General features: G+C 40.9%; 1 protein-coding gene across 4 annotated transcripts in view; it reads left to right on the forward strand.

Annotated features, from left to right (window-relative positions):
• rhbdl3 (rhomboid, veinlet-like 3) overlaps positions 1-21,308 on the forward strand; it is a 125,820-nt gene that overhangs the window by 20,995 nt on the left and 83,517 nt on the right. For 2 of the 4 annotated variants that reach the window (XM_084128053.1, XM_084128052.1), the window contains exon 1: positions 18,680-18,722. The exons of the other annotated variants lie outside the window; for them this stretch is intronic. The gene's annotated coding sequence lies outside the window, so the exon portion shown is untranslated. Of the gene's footprint in view, positions 1-18,679; positions 18,723-21,308 lie in introns of those variants that run through there. 4 annotated transcript variants of the gene reach the window in all.

The raw sequence follows: 21,308 nt of genomic DNA on the forward strand, positions 1-21,308 counted from the left end.
ATCCTCCGTCACAAAGACATCTGTTCTGTCCTAATCCGTTGAAACAGTCTTTGGTGTTGTATGACATGTGAGTCATGACTGTAGTCACTGTAGATCACTGGAGCAGGTTCAGTGTGTTTGACAGGTGATGCTCAGATTTCAGAGTGTCTCTGGTTTATGCGATTAGAGAAGCCATTCACATCTTTGAAACCTTCCCATTGGTAACAGTTTCAGTCATGAAAACACTGCCACCACTGGTGCAGGATTTTCTGTTAGTTTCATTATGAGTCTTATGTGTCTGAATTTATTATCTGTAAGTATGTGTCTGCATACATGTGGAAAGGGAAACTGTGCACTGCAGACATGTTCAAGCATGAAAGAACATACAGCTTTTTTCAAGAGACGTCTAGTCTAACAGGTTGATAAAAGCTTACTACTCCTCTATCCAGTCAGTCAGTCCATATCAGATTTTCACTTGAGAAAATCTTACCAGACCTGCTTATTATCATTTAATCTAACTCCATTTGGCCTTTTGCAGACTGGTTCATTCCTGAGACAGATGATTTTCTTTGACTTGTCTTTGTCCCACACCTTTTCAAAAGGTGTTTTGTGTACTTTAAGTTGCAATCAAAAACAGGATCCAACATTTTTTGCCAAAAAATATACTTATAGTTTTATTTTATTTTTTCTAAAAAAAACAATTGGATTAATAGGATTTCCACACATATTTGTAACAACCAGTGCAGATCATTGTGTCTCACACAGTTTTATCCATAAAAGCACCTGTCATAAAACATGAAGAAGGCACATTGGTTTTAATGGTTGAATGCGAGGAATATTCCGTACCACGTGAAATTCTGGAGAAAAAAATTAGGTATTATAAATAAATAAATAAATAAATAGTGGCATGTATATATAACACGTTTTCTTTAGTTGATGGTTTAGACCAGGGATTTCAAACTCAGGGTACATTTACACAACAACGATGTACTAAACACGTTTTTTGCGTACATGCGACAACGTTGTCAAAACTTGTAAAGAAACACTACGTGCCTATAGACTGAACAAGTAATATGCATACGCACAATGTCACAGTTATTACAAATTTGTATTTTTTTAGTTTGTAGGGAGGCGATGACAGTATCGTATTCAAAAACTTGCACTTTAAAACACGTTTTCAAAAGTTTCTGTGTAAATGAATGCCCAAAACTCATAAAAAGTTTATAATTTTATATAATTTGATTTATTATGATTTTAATATAAATTAATTTATTCCTTCTGATTGAGTGTTTTGTGAAGATGAAAGATGAAGGTGGTAGCATCACTATGAACTTCAAGGCTCTTAGCAAAGGACTTTAAATGATAGTACTTTACGAAAAATAACTTTGTTTAGCAGAACTAATGTGAACTGATCAGTCTGCATCACTTATTTACTCTGAAAGGAGTAGCAAATCCCCGAATGCTTCAGGGAAATTTTCACTGTCTCTGAAAAGTGCTGTTAATTGGCTTTGGATGTCTTCAAAAGTAAAATCTACTATTCATATCTATTTTTATGTTGGTGCTCTCTAGCCGCATTTCCACTGAAATTACCCGGAACAATTTGTCCCAGGAAGTTATTCTCCCCCTGAACTGTTGCTGTCTGAGTTTCGATTGTGGTATAAAGTACCGTAAAGATTTGGCAAATTAGTCCGGTGACATAGGTCTGCTCAAACTCCATTGTTGATTCGAATAGCAAAACAACTCTTACTGCACGCACCGCAACAGACTTTTAGGGGCTGTTTACACCTGGCCACTTCATGCGTTTTCTCAGATCGGGTAGCTATCCGATCATGAAAAGACCAGGTGTAAATGCCCTCTGAAAAGCATTCGAGACAGATTTGAATCCGATTGCTCAAACCACTTCAGGAGGTGGTCTGGGCCGCATTCCAGACGAAACTGGACAAGTGTAAATGCATCTGGTTGTTGAAACCACATATGTAAATTGTACTCCTCCCAAAAATGATTAAAAAATAAACGTGTGAGAGCGTGTTATAGGCTATATGTAATGTTATAGCCAGATATGACGACGCTACTGGAACACGCATCACCGCAGATGAGAAGCTGAGCATCTATTCATTAAGCCAACGTGCAAACTATCGCACATCAAAGTGAAAGTGTCGCAGATGCTTAACACACAATCATCATCATCATTAAAAGTAAAGAAACTAAATGATCTTACCAGGGCTGTTGCTGCTCTCTCTTATTGCGGTCTTTGATTTTGAAATTTTAGCTGTTGCTTTCGTGACGTGCAAATCTGCATATAGCGCGGGAATTGAAGATCGGATTTAAATCCGTTTCGCAAAAACACATTTATGTGACCAGGTGTAAATGGAATCGTTTTGATAAATCAGATAGCTATCCGATCTGAGAAAACGCATGAAGTGGCCAGATGTAAACAGCCCCCTAAAAATGGTGTTTGAGATAAAATGCTGTGTGGAGTCAACCAATCAAAATGTTGCGTGAACTCAACCAATCAGCATGTTCAGCGCCCAAGTCCCACCCCCAAAACTTTGAAAAAGTACTAACTCGCAAGCAGGGACTTTCTGAGGGGGAGATTTTTACCCAGAACTTCATTTAGACCCTGGTCCCATGAACTGAACTGAGTGTGTCAGATAAGAGACATACAAAATGTACAGAGCGGTGGGTCCCCAGGACCAGGACTGAAAACCACTGCTCTAAGTAAAACAGGACTTTATTGAAGTCAATACTCCTACCTGTCTTTTTATGGCTGGTGGAACATCCTTCATCTGTTTGTGGTCAGATATTGGTTTTCAGGCCTCTAAATGCATTATCTTAAACATTAGTTTTTCGTTTGACTTAATACGGTAACAGCTGTTGTGTTGTGTCTGTCTGTGTGTGCATGTGCATGTGCCTGAGTTACATGCACATGTAATTTGGATGTGTATTGATTTTATGATTTTATCTTTGAATATTTATGGATGCCTTCCCTCTGTAAATGCGTGTTTGAGGGAGTCTATCTCTAAGTGTGGGTGTCTCATCTGTGTTTATTCTTAATTACAGACCGATAATGTGGATTCATGACTTAATTAGAAGACTTCAGCCTTTAGTGTGTTTAGTGTTGAGCCTTTCTGTCGTCATACAAATTAAAGGTAGAAATCCTGGGAATGTTCCGCAATGTGGTATAAGATTTTAAACGCTGTGGTGAGCTGCAGTATACTGTAGGATACAAGATTTGGTATTTTGGCATCATTATATACTCTTATGTTGATAAACTGGCGTTATGTCAGCTCAAATTGCATGTAATTGAAAAGTCGAGAAGGCTTACCCTCCTGATCTGGTATAAAAATCACTTCCTCCTCTGTTCTTAATTACAAAAACAGACCAGTTCGTCCCTGTTTTAGATGCAATTGTACGATTGTAGTAAAACTATATAGGTGCAATTTCTGAAGAAGTGATGCTAGGTTGTGGTTGTGGTCTATAGTGAGTGGTTGTTATAACATCCACCACCGCCTTTATTTGTGTAATGATTTGGTTGTGGTGGTGAGACAGCATTCAGCAGACAGACAAAATCCAAACGCAGTTTATTAACAAATGTAATCCAAGGTCATAGTCCATACCAGGCAGAGGGTCAAGCACATGTAAACAGTGCATTTGGAATACAAATCCAATCCACAGAGGGAGACAGGAACAAGAAATCCAAAACACGGGAAAAGATAAATATAAAGAAACCAGGAACTGCTCAAAATACTGACAGAGTGTGAAACGAACCAAATCAATCAATCAATCAATCAATCAATCAAATAAACAAATAAACAAGACTTCATACTGAATGAATGATTAAATATGACATCTATCGAAATAAGTGAATTTATTGAAAGTCCTTCTGAGCAGGTTTTAAATTTATTAACAAAAGATCAATTGACTGACGTCGCAACGCATTATGGTGTTAGCCTTTCTACGAATGATAAAAAACTAAAAGAGAACATTCGAACATTCGCACATTCGCACTTATAAATAAAGGAATTATGTCGTCTGTAGTGGAGTCTGTAGATTTACCGGTAAGTGTGCCTTCTTCTGTAACTCTGTCTTTTGAACAACAAAAAGAATTAGTTCTTCTCCAAATGGAATAGCATAAAATGGAGTTTAAGATGGAAATAGTGAAAGGAAAATTAGAACAGGAGACCGTGTGTGCACAGCAGGTTTTAGAAAAAAGGAAATTAGACCTGCAACAACAGTGTCTTGACCTTATGAAAGAAGGTAAGGTAAGAATGTCGAGTGACTGTGATTTAAATGAGGTGGTAGAGAATGCTCCGCTTCCTTCTAATTTTAATTTGGCGGCAAATTTGTGGTTGATGCCTTTGTTTGATGAGGAAGATGTAGACACTTTTTTTGTGTTATTTGAACGCCTTGTGGACAAACAAAAATGACCCGAAATGGAACGCACCTTGATGTTGCAATGTGTTTTGACTGGTAAGGCGCAGAGAGCTTATTCTGCTTTGAGCTGGACTGATAGTCAGAATTATGAGAAGGTTAAAGGTGCGTTTCTTAAAGCATATGAGATGGTTCCAGAGGCATATCGCCCAAAATTTTGTGGGTTGAGAAAACGTTCCATTCAAACGCACGCAGAATTGGCTCGTGAGTTGGAATTGGGTTTTACGTATTGGTGTAATGCATCGGCTGTTGAATCGTATGAGGATCTTGTCAATTTACTCGTTTTGGAGCAGTTTAAGAACACGCTGCCAAATCAAACAGCGATTTATATTGTGGAGCGTAAGGTGTCCACGCCGGCTGAAGCAGCGGTTTTAGCAGATGAATATGAGTTGATATATAATTCCTTTTTGGCTGTTGGCCGCTTGGAAAATGAACGAATTGGAGAAAATGTAGCTCCATCGAATCAGATGTCAAAATATGTCAAGCTCACATTATGCGAATACGAAATTGTCTGGTAAAACCGATTTGGCCTTAATTTGTAACTATTGTCTCGGTCATGGTCACTGGAAAAAAGATTGCCCTGTACTTAAAGCAAAAGATCAAAATCTCTATAGTGAGATTATACCTTCGGTGTTGGCTGCTGTAGTACCCATGACTGGTGGCTTGGTTCCCTCTTGCCTCATGTCAGGTGTTGAAGAAATTAGTTTGGAACATGGAACAAACAACAGTTTGTTCAAATTCTGATTTTTCACCTTTTGTTTCTGATGGTTTTGTATCTCTTCTGCAGGCTCTTCTGCTTCGTTTATTTTGGGATCGGTATTGCCTCTCTCAAACGAAACTTTTACTGGTGATTCATTGTTGATTTGTGGAATAGGTCTGACTAAGATGTCTGTACCTTTACATAAGGTTGTTTTGTACTCTCATTTAATTCAAGGTGAAGTCGAATTGGGGGTGAGACCAGCTCTACCAGTGGAAGGAATTTCAGTGATTCTGGGGAACAATCTGGCCGGGGGGCGGGTTTGCAGTGATGTGCCCTTACCTTTGATTGTTTCATCTAAATCTGTTTCTACTGGGGATGTTGATGAGAGTGTTCAGAGTTTACCTGATGTTTTTTCAGCATGTGTAGTTACGCGTGCTGCCAGTCGAGCAGTTGCCACTACAAAGTGCGGAACCGTCTTTGGCGGAGGAAGGCATCTCGTGGCCACATACTCTTCTCTCTGTGTTCAGGGTGAGTTGATTAAGGAACAAAAGACAGATTATGTGCGGGAGGAACGGGTATTGCCTCATAAAACCGAATCGTTTGCTTTGTCCGTGGATCAGGGCTCATCACAGGATGAGTTGCCTTTGATGGATTGTGAGGAGGCTTTGGAACCGGAAGACTGCTTTATATGTCCTCGGTTAAGTAATTTGAGAAATTTGCCAACATTCCTTGAACATCTTCCTACTGAAAAGCATTGGCTGAGTTAATTCTGGAATATTCGTCCTTGTTTTCCGATAAAATTGTTGTCATATCAGCTGAACTATTCTCTTCTCTATCCTCTTACGTTTTTGACAACCCTTCAAAATCCTAATCAAAGGTTGATGCGCTGGTCATTATTTCATTACTTTATAATTTGGAGATCCTCCATATAAAGGGAACTGAAAATGTTTTGGTGGACGCATTGTCCCGTGCACCTCTGTCTTGAATTAATGTGCTACTCTATGCCTTTTATTGTGTTTGTCTTTGTTTTCTCTTCCTAGGACGCAGGTCGGGTAGTAGGGATGGTGCGGCATTGAAGGAGTTGTGCTCTGATACTGTGTCAGAGTGACATCGATAGTCGCAGTGACAGAAACAGTGACATTCCAGTTTAAGTTTCAAGGGAGTAAAGCTTGTTTATGCCATTAACCCTCTGGGGACCACAAACGCGCCCGCGCGTTTTGCTCGTTTTTTTTTTTTAGCAATGAAAATAAACACTAAATGCTCTGTTTATTTTGATCTTTCATTTTCGTGTAATACATCAATCGATCCTGTTCAGTTTCTATTTTTTTTCTGTATACTCACAATAAAAATAAAGTGTTTTGCTTTTTGACAAATAAAGAAAAATTAACATGATGCGATTTCTGCCTTCTCTCTGTCAGTAAACTCCCATTTGAAACGCGTTCGAAAATGATCTATAACTCCGCGAAAATTCAGTCAAACAGGCAAACAGACCCACGGGCATAAAGCTTGAGATTGCATCTTTTAAATGAAGTCATTTATATAAAAAACAAATATTCTCAGCTTCTGTAATCTGTATAAAAAGAGAGCGACTCCTGTCAAGCTCATTAGGAGCTCATTCACAGTAATGTGACCACTCCCCGGAGAGCGCGTGCTATTCAAACGCAAATTCTGAGAACTATTTCAGAGCTGTGAAACGCCCACATCAGCTGTAAACAAAGCGCGTCGCGATTCCTCGCGAGTGAGACATTATAGCCTACCTTATGGAGAAAATATTCCTCAGAACAGTGCTGATGAGGAGCAATATCTCCTGAAATGAGGAGCAGATTCCGCTGAGGAGTGAGGTAGGCTGTTTTCTTTTCTCACGTGTGGAATAACGTTATGGAATAACGTTAGTGTAGGCCTATGTAAACCGCAAAAAGATGAATCGCATTTCTATAATATGACTCGCCTTTCTGTGAGATGAATGAAGGGGACATAGATGTTAGATGTTCCAATGTTGGCTATATTCAAACTAATGAATACATATGATAAAATGTAGGCCTATAATCTTTTTTTCTTTTTTTTTTACAAAGAAAGAGTACACTTGAAATATTGTTGAAATTGTAATTATTGTTGTAATTGTAACATTTTGAATAAAATAGCAAAACATATTTACAAGAGAGATGTAAGCGAAATCTTAAATGGTCAATATAAGTCTTCTTCTAAATACATCTTTTGTCCTTGCATTGTGGCTCAGTCAGTTTCACACCTGAGTGAATGGCTCATTATACAGAGTGGGTGGGACATTCATAATCTAAGGTGTAAACTACTCCTCCCCCTCGCATATTGGCTTTCCAAGCAAAACCTGTTTTACACCATTTAAATCAATGTATTTTTTTTTGTGAACGATAAAGCAAGACTATTTTTACATCATTTTGAAGCTATAACTCAAAGGGACAACATCAATTAGTCAAAAGTCTTGTGGACACATATTTAATATGTGTTTTGTGGTCTTAATTCAGCAACTTTCATTTTAATTTTTTTCAATAACCACGCATAAACATTATTCTCTTAAAAATACAAACATCTACATACACGTTGCTCGCATATTATGGTAGCCCTGTTTGTGCTATATAGAGTGAATTTACACCTTTGCCATTAACATGTTTATAAATAACTGAAAAAAGCACAAATGTCAAGGCATGTCAGAACATCTCAAGGACCCCAAAAACAGCTTGGTCCCCAGAGGGTTAAGAAAAGGAAAATCTGTCAAATAAATTTTGTTTTAAAGAAATGTTCATTTAAAAGCAGCGCTAATTAATCAGTGTATTATGTTACCATTAAAGACGCGCGCATCAACCGTCTCAGAGTCCACTGTTGAAGGTGACGATCATCCATTTATAATCACGCGTAACAACCCAGAATAATTGTAATTTTTACCATCGGGTGCGGATACTTAAATCAGAGAAAATTATTGGGGCGGATGGATGATTTATTTTTGGCTGCGGATTCGGGTGACGTTGGAGCTCATCCGCTTACTCTAAAGCATTCAGACTCTGCCAGGCGTTAACAGCTCAGGGTGAAAACGGCTAACGTGGTTTATCAAGTTTGTGGTATTACCTCCTGCATATTCTATTTGTGCGTGACATGAGCGCACACAGCGCGTGTCTTCTGCAGGTCGTGCTTACCAGGTTGTTCATAAAAGCCAAAATGTGCCCAGATGTAGGCTTTTAAAATAGTTGTAGCATTTTTAATTTTGCCATTATGGCAAATCTGCCATTATGCTACCGCGACAAAGCACGTACGTGACAAATGACGTCAGAAAAGCGTCAGTACATTATAATCGGTTATGGTCTATTACTGAACCAATACCGAATCGTCCTCGTCTGCATCACGATGCATCGTAGAAACGATTAATTTCGACACCCCTAATTGTTTGCAGGTGATTGGCTGATTGCGGCATGATTTGGAGCATCGGCGCGCAGGTGTTCTTCGTTCCCTAAAAAATCTGGATGTTTCCTGTCAGCGGGAGTCTGCTCTGGGGCTGTGTTAGACTTTGTAGCAGTTTATTGTCCTTTGCGTCGATACCTGTGGCTTTAGATGATCGATTCTCGGCTCATTTTGAGGAAGAATGTAAAATTAAGCTCAGATCATTTGCAATGTAAGGGTATTCGTCTCTCCTTATTTGTAGTGATCCTTCTGGATCGCAACATCTATATATATATATTTGAGGGACCATGTAGGGACTTTTGCACTGCAGTGGGATAACTAAAGGAATGGTGTGAAGCCATTTTGAATTCATGAAAACTTTTACATCTCGAATTATGTATTATGTTTTATGTAATTTTGGATGACATTAGATGTGTATTACTATACATATGCATATATGTATATTAGATGTATATTACTTTGTTTTAATTTTAAACATTTTTGCTGACTTCTTTGTCTTGCCAAGGCCGATTTCATAGCTAGCATATTATATTAAATATGCATAATTAAATTATATTTCAATACTTATACTTTAAATAATTTAACAAAATTACAGCTTGATTGTAAATACACATTACTGAAATGGTTTGTCTGTTTCACTCTATTTTGATTATCATAGTTTAAAAATAATAAAAAATACACTAATATTTGTTGATGGTTTGCAAAGAGATTGAAAGTCTAGGTCTCAGACAAGGGTATACAGTAATAGTACAATTTATACATAAATGTATTTCAAAAAACTGTTTTAAGATTTTTTAATGTGACCGTCAAAAAACAAAAAGTTGAAATATGTTAGTTTTAGTAAAATACAAAAACATGAAGGTGCCCTTAAAGAAACATCCATATTAGGCAGGGAGAGAATGATAAACAGAGACACGAAAAAGATGGACAAAATAAAAGCGAAGGAGAGAGAAAGAAAGAGAGAAACCAAAAGTAAGAGCGAGAAAAGCAGGAGAAAATGCAGAAAGAGAAGGTCTGACCTCTGGGGATTACAGCAATAGGATTATGGCACAGAGAGAGAATGGAGAGTGATCTCTGCACCCACGACCTCCACATGGCAGCTAAAGCAGAAACAGAAGTGAGTCAACACCAAACAAAAGCCATTTGACCTTAACAGAACTGAACTATTTCTTCAAAAGAGAGTTTTTTTTTCTCTTTATTACAAAGCTTTTTTAACTCTCTCTAGAGCCTTATAGGAATGACAATAACACAGAGGGCCAATGATGGGTTCTTTTGGGCCCAGATGGCAACCTTGATAATGTCTCAGACAGTGACCTCCTGGTCCCCTGGCCCTCTACAACACACCTCCCTTTGCTGGATTATACAGATGAATCCAGGCCCCCCGTAGATCACTGCTGGCCTGGTCCCCCTCTATTAGAGACCATAAATCTCTATGGCGAAAGACACTGACTTTCTATAGCCTGAAGGTCAATTCAGGGCGGGCTGAAGAAGAAGAAAGAGTGAATGAAGATCAAGACAGTGAGAAACTGTTGCTCTTTTTTCTCATTCTTTCTGTCTGTGAAAAGTGCCTTTTGTCAAGTTTTATGTTAAGTGATTGCTGTATTGAGGATGGATGGTGCAATCATTTTTACTTCAGTTTGCAGAAGACCTTTAAAAACAGGGCAGAAGGCCTAGTCTGCTACAACATGATTCGTTCTCAACCCTTCCCGTATGTGTGTCATCACTGTTTTTACAAATTAGAAAAGAATTTAACTGGAAATAAGACCACACCACTCTTGTTGGTTACTTGTCTGAGCAAGTGTGTGTCTCTTGATGATAGTTTATTTGCGTTTCTCTCTCAATCGTGGTAATACAGAAAGCTGCTGCATTAAAATGAGAATAATTGTAAATATTTTGAACATTTCTCCTTGTATGCAGCACTTTTTATCTTATAATGGACTCCGGAGGCCAAAAAAGTATTTAAAAAAATTGCAACTATGTGACCATAAGTTGGTATAAATAGTCACTATAAGAAAAGTGTAAAAAATACAGCCTGTAGTTTATCATGTTAATATGAAGGAACTTTCCATATTGATTTTTCACTGGTGTTTACGCATTTGTTATGCAACAGAGACTCAAGACAAAATTATACTGGTAAGAAACAGGTTTATTGAAACAAGTAGTGGTGAGCACCAGTGGGTGACGATAATGGAGAATGTCTTTGAATAATGATGGTGAGAAATACTGACAGTCAGTGGTTCTTTTGCAGATGATGAAGGAGGTTGTGGATGCTGTGGTGAGAGAGATCGCTGGAGTACATACAGTGGAACGGAGAGAGGTAAGTAGCTGAGTGATGACTGGAACCAGGAAGACGATGGAGACTTTGGAGAAAAAGGACGGTAGACGATCACACTAAACATCAATCGTAGGAAGGTAAGAGTAACAGTGAATTGAGTCCTTACTCAAACGAGACCAGACAATGTGACTCTGTGAGGCGAGTTGCTTTTGTGTTGACTGTGGTGATGATCAGATGACGTCCATGTGCGGGTGAGTAGTACTCAGGTGACAGCGATCTCTGTGATTGTGTGGTGGTGGAACCTGGCTGATCCCTGACAGTACCCCCCAAGATCTCATGGACAGTGTAGACCGTTCCATCCTCCAGTATTAATGGAGGGGGGGTCCTCTGTCGAGCCACTCTCTGTGGAGGGAACAGAAACCGTGAAACAGGTGAGTGATAGGGCTTGAGGAGTGACACATGAAAGGTAGAGTGAATCCTGTAGTGTGAGGGTAACTGCAGCCTGGTAGGTGACTGGGTTGATCTGTTGGGTGATGGTGAAGGGGCCAACGAATCTGGGACTCAGCTTCTTGCAGGGCAGGCACAGCTTGATGTCCCGTGTGGAAAGCTAGACCTTCTGTCCTGGCTGGAAGATAGGTGGTTCCGCTCTCCGAGTGTCTGCCTGGGTCTTTTGTCTGTGCACTGCCCCCTGAAGGTGATGATGTGCGTCGTCCCAGACCCTCTTACTCTCTCGGAACCAAAAGTCGATGGAGGGGACGTCGGAGGGTTCCCCGGAAAACGGGAACAGTGGAGGCTGGTAGCCGAGCACGCACTGGAAGGTAGTGAGTCCAGTGGCAGGCTGACGGAAGGAGTTCTGCGTGTACTCGGCCCAGCCTAAGAATTGGTTTCAGTGGCAGAAGGTTCTCAGAAAGCGCCCAATCTCCTGGGTCTTCCTCTCCGTTTGCCCGTTCATCTGAGGATGGTGTCCGGATAAGAGACTGACGGTCACACCTAGGAGTCTGAAGAAAGCCCTCCAAACCTGGGAGATGAACTGAGGGCCACGATGTCCTCAGGAATCCCATAGTGTCGGAAAAAATGGTTGAAGAGTAGCTCTGCAGTGCTCATGGCAGTAGGTAGACCTTTCTAAGGAATCAGACGGCAGGATTTGGAGAATCGGTCAACAATGACAAGGAAACATGTATTACCTTCGGAGGAAGGTAGGTCGGTGACGAAGTCTACTCCTAGGTGTGACCAGGGTCGTCGGGGATCGGGCAACGGAAGGAGCTTGCCGGATGGAAGATGGCGTGGGCTCTTGGAGATGGCGCAGTCTGGGCATCCCTGGACAAACCTTCTCACCTCCCTGGCCATGTTGGGCCACCAGAAGTGATCTTGTAGCAGTGAGAGGGTGCGGTTGGCCCCTGGATGGCCAGTGCCCACGGAAGAATGTGCAGAGTGCGTGAGATTATTGCATTGTGACCGGGGAACGTAGGTACGACCGGGTGGACACAGTAGCGGAGATGGCTCGGAGACACTGGAGGAGGAAAGCTGCTGATGGATGGACCACTGGATGGGGCACAGGATGATCTTTTGAGGCAAGATGGGCTCCGGGTCTTTGGTTTTCTCTTCAGAGTTATGGAGACGGGATAGAGCATCAGCCTTGAGATTCTTTGTACCGGGACGATAGGAGATGGTGAAATGGAAGCGGGTGAAAAACAAAGCCCATCTCGCCTGTCTGGGGTTGAGGTGTTTAGCATCTCTGAGAGATTGAAGATTTTTGTGATCGGTGAGAACTGTGAATCTCTCCTTAGCACCCTTCAGCCAGTGTCTCCACTCCTCCAAGGCGAGCTTGATGGCCACTAGTTCTCGGTTACTAATATCGTAATTAATCTCTGCCGGTGATAGTTTCTTAGAGAAGAAGGCTCATGGATGGAGATGTGCCGGATTCCCCTGCTGCTGCGATAGCACTGCTCCTACCCCTGTAGTGGAGGCGTCGACCTCGGCGATGAACGGCTTGTTGGGGTCTGGGTGTATTAGGAGAGGTGCACTTATGAACGAGTATTTAAGGCTCTGGAAAGCCTGGTTGGCAGCTGGTGTCCAGGACAGAGACTTGGGCTTTTTCTGAAGGAGGTTGGTCAACGGGGAGGTGATGGAACTGTAGTTATGGATGAACCGGCGATAGAAATGAGAAAATCCAAGGAAACGTTGGAGCTCTTTGATGGTGGTAGGTGTGACCCAGTTCCAGACCGCATTCACCTTCCCCTCGTCCATCTAAATGCCGTGTTCACTGATGTTATAGCCGAGAAACTGGATGGTTGGTTGATGGAAGGAGATTTCTCTGCCTTGAGGAAGAGGTGATGTTCTGAGGCTTTGGAGGACCTCAGCAACGTGATGGACGATGTTCGGCCAGGCTCCGGGAATATCGGAGCTCAGGATATCATCGATGTAGACAATCACGGTACGATGAAGGAATTCCCGGAGCACCTCGTGCATAAAGTCTTGGAATACGGAGGGGACATTTACCAGACCCTTCAGGGAATTCCTTCATCGTACCGTGATTGTCTACATCGATGATATCCTGATCTATTCCATCTATTCCTGATCTATTCGTGCATAAAGTCTTGGAATACGGAGGGGGCATTTACCAAACCATACGGCGTGACCAGGTACTCGTAGTGTCCAGTGGGGGTCACAAAGGCCATCTTCCATTCGTCCCCCTCACGTATCCGGACGAGGTTATACGCGCTGCAGAGGTCCAACTTAGTGAACACGGCTGTTCCACGAAGTTGTTCCAGGCCTGCTGGGACGAGAGGAAGTGGGTACTGGAACTTTACGGTGATGTTGTTGAGTACTCGATAGTCTATGCAGGGCCGCAAGCCTCTGTCCTTCTTTGCCACGAAAAACTCGAAGCAGCAGGGGAGGGCGGATGTAACCCTGTTGGAGAGCCTCTTCAACTTACTCCTCCATGTCCCTCCAGAACCAGGAAGGAGATGGATTCTGTGTGCAACTGTCCCACTTGCAACTGGATAGGTCCCACGGTGAAACAATCGTATTCTGATTCCAGATGGTTTGGGCCCAGTGGAGCGCTCAACCTGTCAGCAGGGAAATGATGAAGGCTACCTTCGCTTGTTCGGTGGGGAAACGAGGCGACTGCATCTCCAGGGCCAGTGAACACTGTAGCAGAAATCCATCACAATCCTCCGCCAAGCCAGAGTAGGGCGCTGGATTGGCCACGGCACTGGAGGCCACTAGTGGTGAAGGATAAGTGGTGACGGGTGATGCAGAAGTGTTAGAGGAAAGTGCACGCTTGAGGGCATCCACAACCTCCTGGAAAGGATCCGGGGAACTCATTCTCACGCTGTGTTGGTCTGGTCTTCTGTTATGGAACAGAGACTCAAGACAAAATGATACTGCTAAGAAACAGGTTTATTGAAACAAGTAGCTGTGAGCATCAGTGGGTGACAATAATGGAGAATGTCTTTGAATAATGATGGTGAGAAATACTGACAGTCAATGGTTCTTTTGCAGATGATGAAGGAGGTCGTGGATGTACTGGTTCATCGCTGGAGTTCACACAGTGGAACGGAGAGAGGTAAGTAGCTGAGTGATGACAGGAACCAGGAAGACAACGGAGACTTTGGAGAAACAGGACGGTAGACGATCACACTAAACATCAATCGTAGGAAGGTAAGAGTAACAGGGAACTGAGTCCTTACTCAGACGAGACCAGACAATGTGAATGTGTGAGGTGAGTGCTTTTGTGCTGACTGTGCTGCTGATCAGATGACGTGCAGGTGCGGGTGATTAGTACTCAGGTGACAGCGATCTCTGTGATTGTGTGGTGGTGGAGCCTGGCTGATCCCTGACATTATTGCAATGTGTTGTGTTTATGGGTTTAAGGAAATGTCTGTTAACTTAATGGAAAATGTACTGGTAATTTTCTGATAGGATATTATCTGTATTGTTGCAGATGTTTTTCATACAATGCAATTTAAAAACAGGGTTTAGTGGTTGAGTTTTATGAATTTAGTCAACACATTAACATGTGTAAAAACTGAGAACATGTAATTGATTTTTTTCTTCCAACCATTCTGGAGAAAAAGTACAAATAATGTTACTACTTGAATATTACAATTTTAAGGAATGCTACATTTTGTAATGAGGGACAAAACAAGATGAGTTGGTACAATTAATTGAATATCAGTTTGACATTGTTTTATGATTTGAATTACTGCATATAGTCAAAGGTTGGGAAAGTTCAGAAAGGACACATCACCATTTTAAAGGGCTGTAGGCATTTTACTAGCTTTTCTACCAAATTTTTCATTTATTTCATTCATAAATATGTTAGATTATAGTTATTTTAAAATATTTAATTCTCACAACAAAAACATGGGATTCGTAGAAAGCAACATGCAGTTGTAAGTAACAAATGTATTCAAAATTCAAATTCATAAGCGTCCCTTAGAGGGTGCTATGGGTAATGACTCCGGCGTGACCAGTGTCTGAAGCATGAGTCTAAACACGACAATGAACTTGACTATGACGTCACCACTGATGCAGCAGTAAGTTTAAAAGGGCACCTGTTAAATACGTCATCCTCTTTCTTGTCTTCAGGAGACTGTTTATTTGTACTTGAGTGAGGAGCATGCATGTTTAGCTCCTGCTTCTTAGGAGAGTTGACAGCATTCCACCCAAATGTGAGGTTCACGCCGTCCTTATTCTCGAGGGATGTGGGTCGCACATTTGGGTGGAATGTTGTCAACTCTCTTAAGAAGCTGGATGTGTTAGGTATGATGCATTCGCGAGACTGACTACAAGAGACAGGTAAGGAGCTTTTTCCTTTCTGCTCTACCCTGAGGGACAGTAGTTAGGGTTTGCATGAGCGCGTTAGGCACTCGTATGATTCCTTTCAGAGTGATAGAATCTGCCGTTTGAACTAGTGTGCTTGATTCTCGAGGGGGTTAAATGCGTGTTTTTTGCAATGCAATTGCAGTAATTGTTCCACCTGTGCTTGACTCTCCCTGAGGGATGAGAGTTGAACACCTGCACTCCGCGGTTTGGATCCCGCGACCGCCATTACGGTGACACGGTATTTAGCATGGGCATTGTAGGCAGAGCAGGGACGAGTCGAACAGGAAGTTTCCTTTTTTGGCTCCTCTTGTTGGCTCAAATAATACTATTTTCAAAGGTGTAGTAATTGTTATTATTATAACTATTAGGAGTTATGGAAAGTTATGCCTGCACCAATGACAGATTAGATCTGGTTTGGCGGTATGAGACAGACTTTATGGAAAACATTTTTGTCTGGACATAACTGCCCCACTCCTGTGAATAACAGAGCTCCGCCTGGATAGCAGTATCGTGTCGTTAGGCTTTCTGTAAGCCTCCTTGTTAAGCTGTCCTGAGCGTTGAACATTGTTAGGCCGTCTCTCGCTTTAGAGAGTTATGCTTTAGAAGGTCATTCTTCTGAAGCTTGCGCTCCCTAGAGCTCCGCCCAGACAGCAAGTTTGAGTTGTTAGGCTTTGAGAAGCCTCCTTGGTAAGCTGTTCTGAGCATAGGGTGTCATTAGGCTGCCTCTCGCTTGAGAGAATCATCATGCTGAGGTCTCTGTCCTCAGAGCTCAGCTAGGCAGTACGCTAGGTTGTTATGCTCTCTGTGAGCCTCCTTGGCTTTTACCTTTACATTAGTGAAGCGTTGTTAGGGCTCCTCTTGTTATAGAGAGTCACTCTTTTCAGGCCTCCGCTCCCTAGAGCTCTGCCTGAATAGCGGATCCGAATTAGGCTTTGCGAAGCCTCCTTGGCAAGCTGTTCTGAGCGTAGGACGCCGATAGGCCTCCTCTCAATTTAGAGAGTTGCCATATAGAGAGTTTCTCCAGAGCTCGGCAGGCAGTAGTGCTGAATTTGGGCTCTTTGCTAGCCACTGCTTTCAGAAGGAAGCTTGTTGTGAATGTGTTGTCTGTCACCAGATAGTTTACTAATTAAATTGTAGGCTCTTTGTGAGCCACCTTGCAAGATGTCCTGAGCATGTTGCTCGGTCTACTCTCAATTTAGAGAGTCATCATGTTGAGGCCTCCGGTCTTAGAGCTCGGCTACGCAGTTTGCTAAGTCATTAGACTCTCTGTGAGCCTCCTTTGCTACTGCGAGCATTATTAGGCCTCTTCTCACTAGAGAGTTATCTTATTGAGGCCTCCACTCCGCAGAGCTCTGCTACAATAGCAATTGCGAGTTGTAGGCTTTCTATGAGCTTCCTTGCAAGATATCCTGAGCATGGGGTCGTTAGCCGTCGTTAGCCCCCCTCTCGGTTTAGAGAGTCGTCATCCTGAGGCCTTCACTCATAGAGCTCAGCTAGGCAGTAGGGCAGTATGCTAGGTTGTCAGGCTCTCTGGCTCCTCCTTGGCTACTGCTCTTAGTGTGGAGTGTTGCTAGGCCTCCTCTCATTATGAGAGTAGTTGTATTGAGGCCTCCACTCAATACAACTACTTCACGGGCTAGTTAAACTGAGTTTGTAACTCAATATGAGCTATATTGCTACTGCCCTTGGGTTAGAGCGTTGCTAGGCCACTTGATTGAGGCCTCCAATCTTCAGGGCTGTCTGAAAAGAAGTTCTGATTGTTAGGCTCACTGTGAGTCTCCTTGGACAATGGCCTGAATATGAATGTAGTTAGGGTTTAGAGTCATCCTGTTGAGGCCTCCATTCTTGAGAAGCTATGATCGGTCTATGATCACATTGCTGTTGTGCACCTTAGGGATGAGGACTCCTTTGAGTCCTTCGACTTAGCTCAGCCAATAGGGCTTAAACTCATCCCTTAAGCATGGCGGTGTTGGTAATCCATTACCCATTCCAATGTCAAGTTCATTGTCGTGTTTAGACTCGTGCTTCAGACACTGGTTATAGCGGAGACATTCCCCACCCTCTAGGGGACACAGCATTTTGTTCCCCTTCTCAGGGAACCATGGTTACATGCGTAACCTCAAACGTTTTCCCATTTTCTTTCTCTCTCTCTCTCTCTCTCTCTCTCTCTCTCTCTCTCTCTCTCTCTCTCTCTCTTTCTCTCTGATGCTGTTTTGCAATGGTTCATTGCATTTAGCATTATGCATTATGATAATGAACTGAAGACTTTCTATTTGAGTGTAGCATCTGTGAGAGGTTTGTGGTTGGACTCCATTAGTATTGAATGAAATTATGTTTTACTTAGGGCTTTATTAAACGTGTAGCTTTGGGTTCTCACTCACACAAACACACACACATATTTAAAGTTAACATGGAAAAATAAGTCAACATTCAACATGATCAAAATGGACCATTTTTACACTGTCTTATTGTGCTCATAAAAATAGCCTTAACAATCTTTTATTGTGATGTAATAACTTACTCTGTCTCTAAAATGAAATTTGTAGTGTATGCTTATATAAAAATAGTGTTCCACACCTATTCATATACCGGTTTACTTCTCAATAATTGGTTATATTAATTATATCTAAATATGCATCTCCTGGGACATGAAAGCTGAGGAGGCAAAGGTCTCCAATATAGTATTTCAATACAGCTGGACTTTAGGGTAATTTCCGGTTGCATTTTGTAGTGCATTTAATTTCACCATCTACTTTTGGTTGTTATGTGACAAATACCCTTTGAGACAGACCGAATAGTCAAATGAGTTTTTACATGGGTTTAACAATGATGTCATTATGATATTCTTCTGTCTCTGACATCAGAGGAAGTGTTCTTCATTCTCAGGGATTATTGTTTTGTAGTGTGAAGGCATTGTGATTTGTTTGCAACACATAGGGAATTGTGGGATAGCTGGTCTCTAAGGCAGCATTGATTACACTGCCAAGCTGCCAGCGCTTTCTCTCTCGCTCTATTTCTGTCTGCGTCATTGCAAGCTTGCTGAACACCTCAAAACTGCTGCTGACAACAAGGGCTTGGGTGACAACATTCTTAATCTGCTATACAAACTGCCCTTTTCTAGACACTAAAGGAAAAAACTGATCCATCAATAATATTAATTATACATTTTGGTCAGTTGTAAAAGCAACTACAATATCTGAAAATCAGTTTCATAAGCTTTCCAATGTATTTCCCTGTGATTCTGATTACTGCTAAACAAATTAGATTGTTTATTTAAATGTTTTATTCTAACCCATAGGGATGCAGGCAAAGTCTAATACAGTTTTGACTTTTGTTACAGTGGGATAGAAGCCTCTGTTTAAGCCAGTTTCAGGGTTCTGTCATTTCGGTCTGGTAAATTTTTGGTTTTGTGACAGAACACTGACACTCATGTATTGTCTTGTCTTTGTGTGAGCATGCGGTTTTGAGTGTGCGCTCTCTTGTCTGCATGCCTTGTGTCTTGTTTGGAGTGTGGTGTTTGGATCCCAGCACTCATGTCTAGTTTGGCTTAATTTCCATGGTGGGGTTCAGACACTCATGCTCCATGTTTCGTCTCTCGTGTGAGCGCATGTGTTGTGTATTTGTTCACTCGCCACGAGCTCTTGTCTTGTGTGTTTTGTGAGCGCCTGTTTTGTTTTCATTGTCTAGGCGCTCTTGTGTTTTGTTTTATCAGCTTATGAGTGTTCTCATTAGCTGCAAGTTTTTATCTTGTTTTGTTTTAGCACATAGCTTGTGATTGTGTTTACAGGCCATGAGCTTTAGTTATTGTTTTGTTTGGTGTGAGCACATGGCTTGTCATGTTTGTTTCTTTGTGCCATGTGCTCTCATATCTATTGTCTAACCCCACCCTTCTTGTTATATGATTATTGGTTGATTTGCCCCACCTGTCCTCCCTCGTTACCTGCTTTGTTTGCTGCCCTATTTATTCTCCTTGTGCTTTCAGTCTTGGGTCAGTTTGTTGTCTAATGTTTCCCATCATGTATTGCCGTGTGCCTTGCCTGTTCAAGTCCTGCTGCCGGTCATGTTTTTTGTTTTGTTTTTTTGTTAAATAAAAAGCCCATTGTTTCCTGCATCTAAGTCCTCACCCCTCAACCCCAACAATTACAACCAGTAGTTCACCAAAAAACAAAATCATCATGTTTTTCAAAATCTGTATGACTTTCTTTCTTACAGTTATTTTATATAATGTCCATGCTTCTCTTTTCCGTCCCTTGTGAAGAAGAGCACTTCAACATATAGTTCTTCTTATGGAAGTAATAAACTTTACAAGAATATATTTTAGTGCAAACACTTAGACACTTAGTATGTATTACAGTTTAAATTCATATTAAACACAATTCACGTGTTTTTGACCCACTTAAAGTAAGACTTACAGTAAGTACATTTTTATATGTAATTTCATAATTGGTTTTTTTTGTCTTTGAATTATGGTTCAAGTTTATTGCTGAATGTAAAATAAATATAATAATTCATTTCAGTTTTGACATTGTTATAAAGTGCACTTTTTAAAATTGTACTTAAGTGTTAAGAAACATAGTCATGAAAGTGTACTAAGTTTAAGTTCACTTAAGTGTCCTATTATTTAATTTATATTATATTATTTAAAAAAAGAATTTATCTGTGCCTCACACAGAGCTTTCACAGACTTCAGAAGACTTGGAATATAGTAGATATGTATCCCTTTTGGAACTTGATACCCTTGTGGTCCTATATAGAAAAGAGAGCAGTTTAGACATCCAGCTAAACATCTCCTTTTGTGTTCCACGGAAGAAAGTCATTTCAGCTTTTTGGAATTATATGGTAAGGATTACAATAACAGCGTAATGAGAAAATTATTACAAAATTTGTATTGTTGGCTGAACTATTCCTTAAAGATCATAATGAATCTGTGTAGAAAATACAGCATATTAAATGTTGGCCTATCATGTCAGGTTTCATTTGATGAGCTAGTAGTTCTTTAAGAAATGTTTCTGAAGGGTTTCACAAAAACGCCAGGGTCAGACTTCATCTCGTAAAAGACATCCTTTTGTGTCTATCACCTGAAGGCTAGTTTGGATATGTCTTAACTTTTCATGAAATTCCCTTTCTTCTAAGCATATCAAATGTCTATTGTAAATGGGTAAAATCCCAACACTGTTTAACTTTGACGCGAAGATGGAAAATAGAGTGAAGTTTGTTGCTGAGAAATACAGAAAGAACAAAGGTGTTGTTGCCTTGACAGTGAGAGATCAATGATGGCACCAGGATTAATTACTTAGGCATTTAGAATTTTTTGTGAGGGTATATCTATTTACGCTAACTAAATGTTACTCTGCTAAATGGTTGTGCTATATCTTCACTGTCTGAAGGAAAGCAGAATTTACTGTACATGCATAAACCAAAAATGTATTCAAAACAAATAATATTTATACCTTTATCAAAATTGACCCTTTTATTCTCTTAATGCATGTTTCTTAATGCATTGTGATGCAAATGCATGCATTTTTATAAGACTTTGTAGTCTTTCATCAAAAATGTCATAACTTCTTCCTGTGAAATGCCCACTTGACGTCTTACAGACATGTATGTCTGTAGTTAATGGGTTAGTTCACCCAAAAATGAAAATTACCCCATGATTTAGTCACC

The sequence above is a fragment of the Abramis brama genome, assembly GCF_963993115.1.
Source record: "Abramis brama genome assembly, chromosome: 11".
Lineage (NCBI taxonomy): Eukaryota > Metazoa > Chordata > Actinopteri > Cypriniformes > Leuciscidae > Abramis > Abramis brama.